Raw genomic sequence first — 12,610 nt, 5'->3', positions numbered from 1 at the left:
GCGCCTTGCACTCTACTGGCATGTGAGATTTTCTGGTTAGATTGAGGTGGAATCTATCCCTGATATAACATGACACAACTTAAATGGAATCTGTCAGCAGGTATAGCTGTGGATTCTGATAGCAGAATAATGTGGAGACAGACAGCCTAGTTCCAGCAATGTGTCACTTACTGTGCTGCTTGGTGCAGTTTTGATAAAATCACTGTTTTCTCTGATGTAGATAAAGAGTTAAGACTTCCGGCCAATCGGGGTTATAAAGATTAGCCTGACTGTCCAAACAGTATTGGGGGCGGGGTTATAAGGATTAGCCTGACTAGCCAACACATGAGACCTAGTCCTGCAGTGATAATCTCCTGCTGATAAATCACTGATTTGTATTTAAACTACAGTGCAATAAGTTGGTACAAAGAGAAGGCTGGTAGTGCAATAAGAGACTGCGCTGCTGTGGTAGAGTTCAAGGTATCTTTATTGCCAACGCGTTTCCTGAGCCAGTCCCAGCTCACTTCATCAGGGCATGTTACAGAAGTTCATTGCAGGGGTATATGTACACATTAAAAAAAAAAAAAAAGGGGGAGGCGCCAAGAATAGTGAGGTGACACGTCAGCATGGACACATATACATGAATCATACAAAACAATAAAACTTTATTACAACCATATTAAAACGATGTTTAAAATGCCATAAAAAGAGTGTTGGTATAAAAAACGTGATTAAAAAATAAAAAGACACGGGGGGGATCACGAGGTAAAAGATTAAAAAAATGGCTCTCGAGTCCTGGGGTGGATTAGAACTTGCCTCAGAGGATATAACTCATGGTATTAGTCCACTATGCTACATGTGAAACTGGAAAGTAAGGAGAAAAATGGTTAAAATCATGTGTAAATAGCTAAAACTAGTCACAAATATCTTTTTTCTAGGTGGAGAAAAGAGAAGAACAACAAAAAGAAACTCTCTGGAATAGGTGATATAAAAGTGGTTAAAAATTAAGTGTTAAGACATAATAAAAATAAAAAAAAAAAAATAAAAAAAAAATTCATGGGTAAAAAAAAAAATGCATAAAATTTTTTTCTTTAAAAAACGAAGATGATGATATAAAGGAATTGAAAGTATAAGATATTAAAACACAGGGTCAAAATAAAATTAATAAAAAACATCATTGATGATATTAAGACCATTGGGCTCAATAGATTTGAGTTTGTAGATCCAAAAAACTTCCTTTCTGCATAGTGATTGAAACCTATTGGGGATGTGGTCTGGTATGTGATCAATGGGATAAATGGTGGCTTTACTGAAATCTCTGGAATGTGTGGTGTCAAAGTGTCATGAAAGTCCATGTTTTTGGAAGCCTATTTTGATATTGTGACGGTGTGAATTCATGCGACAATGTAGTGCTTGTGTAGTGCGACCTACATACAATCTGGGACAAGGACAGGAAATGACATATATAACATGAGAGGAATGACAAGTGAGGTGGAATTTGAGGGGAAATTTTTCAAGTGTAATGGGGTGGACAAACACAGACGTGCAGTGTGAAATGGTATGACAGCAAGCACAATTAGGACGGTGACACTTATAAATCCCTGGTGACAGAGGCGTATCTAGGCTTCCTGGCACCCGGGGCAAGAATTTGGTTCGGCGCCCCCCCCCACTCCAAATCCCCCACACATTAACCCCATCCCCACTCATTAACCCCCATCCCCACTCCAAATCCCCTACACATTAAATAACCCCCATCCCCACTCCAAATCCCCCACATATTAACCCCATCCCTACTCATTAACCCCCCCAAACAATAACCCCATCCCCACTCATTAATTCCATCCCCACTCATTAACCCCGCCGTCCATACTCCCAAATCCCCCAACACATTATGTACCCCCCACTCCAAATCCCCCACTCATTAACCCCCCAGACATTAATTCCATCCCCACTCATTAACCCTCCACAAATTAATTCCATCCCCACTCAATAACCCCCATCCCCACACATTAACCCCCCACACATTAACCCCCATCCCCACTCATTAACCCCCCACACATTAACCCCCATCCCCACTCATTAACCCCCCACACATTAACCCCCATCCCCACTCATTAACCCCCCACACATTAACCCCATCCCCACTCTTTACCCCCCACACAGTAACCCCCATCTCCAGTCATTAACCCCCCCACACATTAACCCCCATTCATTAACCCCATCCCCACTCTTTACCCCCCACACAGTAACCCCCATCTCCAGTCATTAACCCCCCCACCCATTAACCCCCATCCATTAACCCCATCCCCACTCTTTAACCCCCCCACACATTAATCCCCATCCCCACATTAACCTCATCTCCACTCATTAACCCCCCCACACATTAACCCCCATCTCCACTCATTAACCCCCCCACTCATTAACCCCATCGCCACACATTAACACCCCCCATCTTCGGTGGTTTCTTCAGCTCCACAGAGGAGCACACTTACCACCAGTGCTGAGCGTTCACTCTGGGCACCGGGGAGTGACGTCAGCAGCGTGCTCACATGACATGTCACGCTGCTGACGTCGCTCTGGCCCGGTGGTCAGAGCTGCAATTGTACTGGCGTCTATACAGACGCCAGTACAATTGTTCCCTGGGAGCCGGCACGCGCACCTTCTCTGCGCCAGCTGTCAGCTTGACAGCTGACACAGAGAACCGCCGACTCTCAGGCCCGGGGGGCGGCAGAAGGCAGCCACCAGGGAGGACACTGCGGACCGCTGCATTAGGCAGCCCGAGTGCGCCCCCTGCCGGCTGCGCCCGGGGCAAGTGCCCCGGTTGCCCCCCCCTAGATACGCCCCTGCCTGGTGATGAAATGGTATGGGTAGTAGGCTTCTGGGGTAGAAGTCTACTTGGAGCCAGAATATTATTTAATGACCTGGCCTTTCGGAAGGTGATAGCAGGTTTGTCTGGAAGGACCCCATTAAGTATGGGGTCCTTCTTAATGATGGGCCATAAATTATTTAGAACATCTCTTATCCTGTTCTGTTGTGAACTGAATGTTGTAATAAAATTTGTTCTAAAGAGTTCAGCATCATCTTTCTTTTGTTTAGCCAGAGATTTGCTGAGGAGAATATTCTGATTAAAATTTTTAAAAACATTATCACATGTAGAACTAATGAGTTTTTTGGGATACCTCTGAGCAAGGAACCTTTCCCTCAGGACCTCGGATTGTGTGTTAAAATCCTCATTATTAGTGCAGTTCTTTCTTATCCTTTGGAACTGATTGTGAGGAATATTAAAAAGCCATTTTTTGTAGTGTCCACTCTTAAAATGTACATAACTATTAGAATCCACCTCTTTAAAAAACGTTTTACTGCAAATCTTGGAATCCCTGATGAAAAATGTGATGTCTAAAAAATCCATGGACTGATTATTAACATGTGGGGTAAAAGTCAAGCCCCATGGATTATTCTGGATGGAACAAATGAGAGCACCCACATCTAAAACGTCATTGTCCCAGATTAAGAACAGGTCATCAATGTATCTTCTGTATAAAATGATGCCTTTATTAAAAGTCTCATTGGTGATAAAATTTTGTTCAAAGACCCCCATAAAAAGATTTGCATACGTAGGTGCTACTCGTGATCCCATAGCGGTCCCACGAGTCTGGTGATTTAAATTCCACCAGAAAAGTAAAAAAGTTATTATGCAAAATAAAATCCATCCCTTTGTAGATAAAAGCTTTTTGTGCAACAGATAAATGAATGTCTGATAAAAGGAACCTGTTAAAACATTCAAGACCCAACTCATGTTCAATGTTTGTATATAAAGCAGATACATCAAATGAAATAAAATAATAAGAGTCTTTCCATAACACATCATGAACCAGATTAATCAATTCAGTGGAGTCCTTCAGGTGGCTGGGTAACAAGAGAACATGGTGTTGCATTATTCGGTCAATAAAAAAGGACAAGTTACTTGTAAGGGACCCTATGCCAGAAATTATGGGTCTACCTGGGGGGTTGGTTGTAGATTTATGTATTTTAGGAAGATGATAAATGAAGGGAGTGGATGGATTTTTATTGACCAGAAATTTCTTCTCTTGATCATTGATGGTTCCTTCAGTAAAAGCTTCATTGATTAAAAGGTTATAAGCAATGGTGGCAGAAGGGATGGGATTGTGGGGGAGTTTTTCATAAAAATTGGTGTCAGATAAAATCCTGTAGGATTCCTGTACATAGTCTTTCCTGTCCTGTATTACAATACCACCGCCTTTATCAGCAGATTTGATGATAATATTGCAGTTTTTCTCAAGCTTAGTCAATGCTGCCTGCTCCCTACTAGTAAGATTTTTGTTGATAGAGGTATGCTCCTTATCTAGATCTTTCAACTGGTCTAGAAGTAGATCAGAGAAAGTTTCTGGATGGTGGCCTTTACTTTCCACAGGGTAAAAGGTGGATTTGCCTTTCACATCCAAGTGGAAGGAGGAATCAGTAGAATTGACCCCATTAGTGGGAGGAAGAGATTTTTTTTATCTCAAAGTGTCTGAGGAGTGTGATTTTCCTGATAAATCTTTGGGTGTCCAAAAACAAATCAAATCCATCACTCCTGGACGTGGGGCAAAAAGACAAACCTTTTTTCAGTAGACTGATTTCTTCAGAGGAAAGAACATGGGAGGAAAGGTTGAAGATATTAGATTTAGATTGTGTTAATGATCATTTTTGCCTTTTTTTCTCAATTCCCTTTCCTCTGCATCCTCTAAAGAATTTTTTCGTTTTTGTTGGACCTTTTGAAAAAAATGGGTTATGTTGTTCTTTTTGGGTGTTTTCTGTGCAGTATTCAGTGCTGCAGGTAAAAAAGAGACAGCAACTGAAGATCCTGCAGTGGAGTTGTCTATTACAATTTTTTCAGGAATGGTAGAAGGTAAGGTCTCATCAGTGGGATGGATAGAGAGATCCAAGATGTCTGGAGTGTCAGGAGAAACTTCAGGTTCCTGACAATCAAGGACTGTTAGAGCAGATGTGGTAGGGGTAAGAGAGGGACAGGGAGAATTAAAGAAGGGGAGTGGGAAGGAAGCAGATTTCCTTCTATCACTGACAAGGTTCACCACTTCAGTAGTGCTGGTTAGATCCATAGTTGGGAAAAAAAAACATTATTAGAGGCAATTTCTTGAAAGGAACTAATATTTGCACTCATTAATTCAGATAGAGTGGGTTTGGATTTGGGAGCAGGTTTGGCATTTTGATTTAGTAGTGCAGGGGGTTCTCTGGATCTGTTCCTATGCTGAGGAACATTCCTCCCTCTGTTACTATTAGTAAATACCCTCCCAGAGTCTCTATCAGAGGGTCCCCTGTGTGAGGTGGGGTAGGAGTTTGGTTTTCTAAGCTGTCTTGGAGCTTGGGGGATGGTAGGGGAATCCCTATCATCCTCAGGATCTTCAGGTGGAGAGCAGGGATCCTCCCTGTCCCTATTGAGTTTTTTAGATTTCTTCAAAATAAGTTCATGTTATAGTTTTAGAGCAGATGTAGAGATGCTAGAGTTGATCTTCCTGAATAAGGGATGACTGTCAAAATTCTGGAGTTGAGAATCTATTTCCAAAACATTCTGGGCAGCAGCCTCAGCTAAGAGAGCTCTTTTTTTGCATAAGCAGGCTAAAAGTCTCTGCATACAGTCTTTTTGTATGTTGTTCCAGGTTACTGAAAATTCTGGATCTTTTGGGAAAGGGGTCTGCAGAGAAATCCTTAAACCCTGAGGGCATAATTGTTCCTCTAGGTATATATTGAGAAACCTAGCATGTAAGCTATGTACAATTTCGTCCTTGATATGGTTCTCAAGGGTATGGAACAGACCTTTCATTGTCTCCGTTTCTTCCTCTGTATAAGAACAGAAAATGGGATCCTCATGGCTGGATAATGCTGGAATTTGGCCAACGGTTTGAAGAATCAATCTCTCCCGAGATAATAATCTGTGTTGGAAGTAATCCATGATGGACAAATGCCTGGAGCTGCACCTGTAAGTGGATCACCAACTGCTGTACCCCCGCCAAGGGGTCCGAGTGAGCTGTGAAAAGAAAAGGGGGAGACAGGGCGCTTCCAATGCGTAGGTCTGTATGGAAAGTAGATGAGTGCACAGCAAGTGTTAGGCTCACCTGATAGGGTGAAGTGAGCTGGGACTGGCTCAGGAAACGCGTTGGCAATAAAGATACCTTGAACTCTACCACAGCAGCGCAGTCTCTTATTGCACTACCAGCCTTCTCTTTGTACCAAGTCCTTGGACCTCGTGCAGACTGCTGCTGCTGTTTTATGCGATTATAGGTGTTGTGACTCTCACAACCCTATCAGGTGAGCCTAACACTTGCTGTGCACTCATCTACTTTCCATACAGACCTACGCATTGGAAGCACCCTGTCTCCCCCTTTTCTTTTCACAGTGCAATAAGTGACACATCCCTGGAATCAGGATCTCAGCCTCAACATTATGCTGATCTCAGCTTTAAATAGCAAAAACCTGGTGTCAGATTCACTTTACAGAGGTTTTAACTCACTATTTTTGTTTACAAAAACAAGCAGCATGGTTTGATAAAAAAAGCAACCACAGTTTACCAGTTCCAGCTGCTCTTCTCCTAGTACTGCTTGGTTCTCTGATTGGTCTTTTTGTTTCCTCCTCTGACTGAGATGGGATTGAGTCCATGCCAGCCAAATACTGGCTGCAGCAGTGACCAATAAGCAACCGTTTGTTGCATGCCCATGTAACCAAGTCTGGCCTACAGTTCAGGTTCTATAGACAAGCAGGCATCTTTCTCTAGTGCAAAAAATGTTTTTGAGTTAACTGTGGTGTTTGTCTAAGGCTGGTTTCACATTTGCGGACGGAGGGCTGCGGACTTCCTCCGTGAAGCCCCGCCCCCCGCCGTGCCTCCTCCGGTTAGCTATGCCTATTTCTGCATGTGGCTTCATGCGGCCTGCGTACCCTATCTTTAACATTGGGTATGCAGGCCGTGCCGCGGTATGTGGATGCCGCCGCATGCCTCGTTTTGATGATGCGGCGCCCGCAAAAAATTACAACATGATGCATTCTACGCGGGTCGCCGCACCGTCAAAACGACGCATGCGGCAGCATCTGCATACTGCGGCACGGCCTCCGTACCCAATGTTAAAGATAGGGTTCGCAGGCCGGATGAAGCCTCATGCAGAAATAGGCGGAGCTAACCAGAGGAGGCGCGATGGGGCGTGGCTTCACTGAGGGAGTTCGTAGCCCTCCGTCCGCAAATGTGAAACCAGTCTAAGGCTACTTTCACACTTGCTTTTTTTTGCAGCGCGTTTTTCCTGCAAAAAAAGCATGGAAAAAACACATACAAACGCATACAAATGCTGCGTTTTTTTCAAGCATTTTTATGCTCATGCATGAAAAAAACGCAGCGTTTTTATGCGTTTGTATGCATTTTTAGTGCGTTTTTACCGCGTTTGCGTTTTTTTCCCAACATTAGTTGGCCTCACGAAAAAAATCAAGATAGGGTTAGGATTAACACTAACCCAAACCATGACTTTACTAACCCTAACCCTAACCCTTAACCAAACCCTACTAACCCTAACCCAAACCCTAACCCTTAACCAAACCATACTAACCCAAACCCTAACCCTAAACCCCCTTAACTAACCCTAACCCCTAATTTCCATTGTCTAACCAATGGTCAACAAAAAAACGCATGTGCAAAAAAACACATACATGAGCATGCCAATGCGCACGTATGCGCACCCATACTTACAATGGGTGTCTTGCTGTAAAAAAACGCATTGCGCGCGCATGCGTTTTTTGAGGCAAGTCGGACGCCCAAAAAATGCAACAGGATGCATTTTGTGCGCCCGAGCGCACACCACAAAAAAACGCATGCGCGTAAAAACGCATGCAAACGCATATGTATTCGCACATAAGCGCATCCCATGCAAAATATTGGGAAAAAAAGCGCATGCGTTTTTTAGCGCTAAAATACAGCGCAAAAAAACGCAAGTGTGAAACCAGCCTTAAAGCACCATTTCAGCTTTTTTTAATTGTAGTGCTGGAGTGGTGCTACTAAGCTAATTAACCAGCCCCTCATCTTATACTTACAAGCTAAAGTTTTCATCTTTTCCTGGTGCTGCTCCGGTCGTTCTCCACTAGTTTGTGACCTGTCAGATTGTTTTAGTGTTTGATGGGCGATCCAGAAGTCATGACTAGAGTTGAGCGACTTTTGTTTTTTTAGGGTCGAGTTTCGTTTCATGAAACCCGACTTTTCCAAAAGTCGGGTCGAGCAAAATCGTCCGACCGAAACACGAAACCCAATGTAAGTCAATAGGGAATTAAAGTCGGCAGTGAGAGGAGGACAGGAAACACACCTACAGTGCCCATTTGAATGCCAAAAGCATCAATTCTTATTACTTAAGCTTGTCAACCTTAATTTACTTCATAATACAAGTTACGCACTGAAAAATGGGGGTTATTTGGCTACAGTTGTGGGGGGGGAGGGCTGGCTCCAGGTTTTCGTGGGCCCAGGGCCTAAGAGCGCCCCTTTAACACATACCACAACTCATGATGCTCCAATACGGCAGAGAAATAGCAGTATAGTACAATGAAAAATACTTCACTTCTTACATTTCATGACTGATATCCATTTTAAATTCTCCAATACCTCCAAAAACGGACAGTATATAATTCCATACAGTATTATGGCCAGCGCTTAGTGCGCTATACAGAGTAATGAGGCCCATATATTTCTCCATAGGGAATCATTGATCCCATATAATGTTTCAAACCGTATATGATGAGCTCCACATAATGCTATAGTATATGTTGGTCCCAATGGATGAAGCTCCACTGTCTTATGGGCCCAAATAATGCTCCATATATAGGGCCCCATTTCTACTGCTCTAGTGTATAATGGGCCCTGTAAATGCTGCTCCAGTGTCTGATGTCCACCTTTGGAATGCTCCAGTGTATGGTGGGCCCCATATATCATTCACCAGAGTATAGTGCTCCCCAAAAATTGCTGTCCCAACATTGAAAACAATTACATAAGTCTCCTTGCTAGGGAATCCCTGCACTACTCTGAACTCCTTGTCGTCCCCACCTTCCATCTCACTGCACTTGGCTGTTTAGGCCCTCCCACCGGCAGAGACACTTTTGCGTACTATGCGGTGCCCTGTGCCAGTGCCATCGCCCATGAGTATGCCCCCCCCACCTGCTCATGGAACCTGCACTTTCATCTGCACCTTCCTCTTTGACACCGTGTAAGGTGGTATAGTTTGTGGGAATGGGAACCTGAGTTTCCTCTGGGTCAGATTCTGGCAGTGTAGAGTGCGAGGGGAATGTAGTGGTCTGGGTCAATGTACCAGCAGCATCATCCAGCAGTGGCTGAGCCTCAGTGCACTTGTGGCGTCCCCAAGAGTACGGTCGCCACTGTGGCATTACCTTCCTCCTAGGGAGTGTGTTGTCAAGCTTGGGAGCAACGAAGGATCTCTCTAGCAGTGAAACCAACACACAACACATTTCCCACTCCAGGCTAGCAGGGAGACCTCTGAACCTGACTGCTGAGGAGCTGCTCTCTGTGGTCGGGAGGAGGTAAGTTAGGGCACTCTGTGCAGGGAAGGGGAAGTGTGTGGACGTGAGAAGGGGAGCTGGAGGATGAGCAGAGTTAAGGCTCACTCCTAGCTGGAGCGCATGGTCCCGATTCCGGTCTCCGAGTTTGTAGGGACACTGACGTTCCTGCAGCAGAAACCGGGGGAAGTAGCAGCTATAAATGCTCTGTAGCCAACTAAGGCTCGGAGGCCCCAGCATCGACGTGTGGGAGCCAGAAGGAAAAGGCTACAGCTGTCTGCCATACAAGTAAAGTCTGAGGAACATCTGTTAGAAAGGAGGCGCTTCAGTGAACCACGGTCCTGTAAGTGCTTCCCCTACAAGCGCTAGAAAGGAGACGTTCAGGAAGGTACATGTTGGCGGAGTGTTGGAAGGGAGCTTTCCATTTTGGTCCCGGAGGTTGGCTGAGGTCCTGACCCGGAGGACACAGCACGGAGGCAGGCATCTGTGTAACCTGCAGACTGTGAGTAAAGCTTTGGAACTGCACGCTCTGGTGTCCTACAGTTATTCCAGCACCGCTACATCTGGGTACCAGCACCTACACCGCCTGTGCCTTTCCCCCATCACTACATCTACACTTCCCTGGGACTCCAGCTCCACCTGTGGGGAGCCTCACCATCTTTGCTGCACAACACCATCAGTCCCAGAGGATCTGCATGCAGCGTCGGCCTGACATCTACATTGCCGAACACCACAGGTGGCGTCAAACTATCTATATAAACTCTTTACCATTATACCACGCCATTTACATGGGCGCCCAGGGCCACCGTCCGGGTCACCGCTGCTGTGACACATCCCACTGACACCGGCCCGGTACCGAGTACCCCACAGCCCTGGAAGGGCGACCCATATGCCGACTGCTGATCGGGCGGCGTTATTCCCACAAACCTCCAAACAGCGTCCATGAAGGCAAAGTTTTTCGTTTCCGGGGGCAGTATGATTGCAAAGCTGAACCTTAAAGGAATGTCCAAAAGAGCACCACCAGGAGTGGAGCCTGTGGCTTAATTGGACTCCACCCGGGAAACCACAACCATGCCACCTAAAGAAAAGATGCACACTTTGAAAGCTTTGTCGATTCTGTGCGTGGTGTGGCATGTGTGTTTGTAGTTGTGCTAGCGATTTCTCAGCTTTATTCCGTTAACAACCGAGACTCCGGCATGCCCCCGCAGTACGCAGTACGCATCAAGCTTACTAGAGGGATAAGCGAGGCTCTGGCACGTGAGATCGAGCAATAACAGGTCTAGCATTCCCGTACATGTCCAGGGCTGCATGCACGCTACACTGAAAGGACCAGCTTTTGTCGCTTACAGGTGCAGATAACCTGCTGAACTCCGTTAGTGATGGGGATCTGGGATTCAGATTATTCCCCGCGAACGATGATTTCCCAGTAAGTTCAGGTCAACCGCAATTCCGGAGTTAGGCCTAACCGTCATTCCTGAAAAAATTACGTGTCCAAACCACAGGTCCTGTAGCTTGCTTAACAGCTCGGCAGCCGTTCTCAGGCCCAGTATAGATTCAACAACATTGTAGAAAGTTGATAAAGGGTACAGTTTCACCGGATAACACGTATATATGTAGACTAGTTTACACATTAAAAATATATGTCTATAGATCAGGAGGCAGACTCAGATGTTCTCAGGCCCAGTATGGATTTGTCCAGATTGTATAAAGTTGAGAAAGGGTACTTTATCACTGGATAGCAGGTATATATAGCATAGTTTAAACATGTAAAATCTCCGTGTTCTCAGTATGGATTACACAGCAATCTAAAAAGTGGAAAAAAGGAAATGCATTTGAGGCGTACACAACTATATACTTTTGGTGTTATTTTTAAATCTTCATATATATTTCTGTCTCAGTAATACAGTCCAGCCTCTCCGCAATAGGAAATGAGATGCATACAATTACTGACATAAAGGCTAGTGATTGCAGAAATCTAGGAATTACTATTCACGGGAAAAACTTCTGTCACAATTCTCATAGGCGATGCTGACCCTCAATTAATTTGTGTGTTGAGACAGTGAAAACATTTTTTGTGAATTAAGTCTTGCTGTATTGCACTTCCGTTGATTCCATCACTGTTACTCATCTCAATCAAATTTTTATCACAGGGAGCGATGTAAACATGGTGTTCACTGGCTATCATGATCTGTCACGTAACTTTGGAGTGCAAAAGACAGAAGCCACAGGCCGTAGGCGATTCTATTTGATTGGCATGAGAGGGCACATTTTAAAATGTGCGCTGGAATGTCACACATTTGTGAGTAGGAAAACTGTGAAAGCTGATGATAAACCACCACTGCATGTCATTGCGAGTCGACGTCCATAAGAAATGGAAGCCATTGATCATCTGGAGCTAGAGCCCGGCCAGCAGGACAGGGCATAGCTACATCTTAACCATCATCTTTCAGTTCAATCAATTTGTAGTGGCACTCCCAGTGAAGGATTTGACAGCCCAGACTGCACAGCGGAGGAGCAGGGAGAGGTAAACATTGCAAATGCTGGGGCCCTGCCCAAGCAAGGGGGGCACACTCGTGGGCGTCGGTACTGGCACTGGGCCCCTCATAGTACAGCGGTGTGTCTGACGGCAGGTGTGCACCACCACTGTCATAGACACTTGATTGCACTATGAGGGACCCTGTGCCAGTGCCCGCGCCCAAGAGTCGGCCTACCCACCTGTCCAGGGCAACGGCGCTCGCACGGTTTCGTGCGCTAGGTGGTGACCCCGGCCATGGGGGGGGCAGCCCAGTTAGGGTGGTTTACAAAGTGGCATATGTTGATGTGGGACATTCAGCTGCTGCAAAAGGCGAAATAGGTCAAGTTCGCGGAATAGGAGGAGGACCAAAGCAAGCCATTTTTCTGGCAACCTATGTGTCATCAAGGGAAGGTGGGACAAAATCCTTGGAAACCCATGCATGGTTCATTTTAATGAAGGTTAGATCATCCACATTTTGGGTTGACAGATGGGTCCTTTTTTCTGTCAGGATTGATCCAGCTGCACTGAAGACTCTTTCCGATAGCACACTTGCAGCTGGGCAAG

Source organism: Dendrobates tinctorius, unplaced genomic scaffold (assembly GCF_039654945.1).
Source record: "Dendrobates tinctorius isolate UK_male_01 unplaced genomic scaffold, ASM3965494v1 ptg000270l, whole genome shotgun sequence".
NCBI classification, from domain to species: Eukaryota; Metazoa; Chordata; class Amphibia; order Anura; family Dendrobatidae; genus Dendrobates; species Dendrobates tinctorius.
This window is presented reverse-complemented; position numbering follows the sequence as displayed.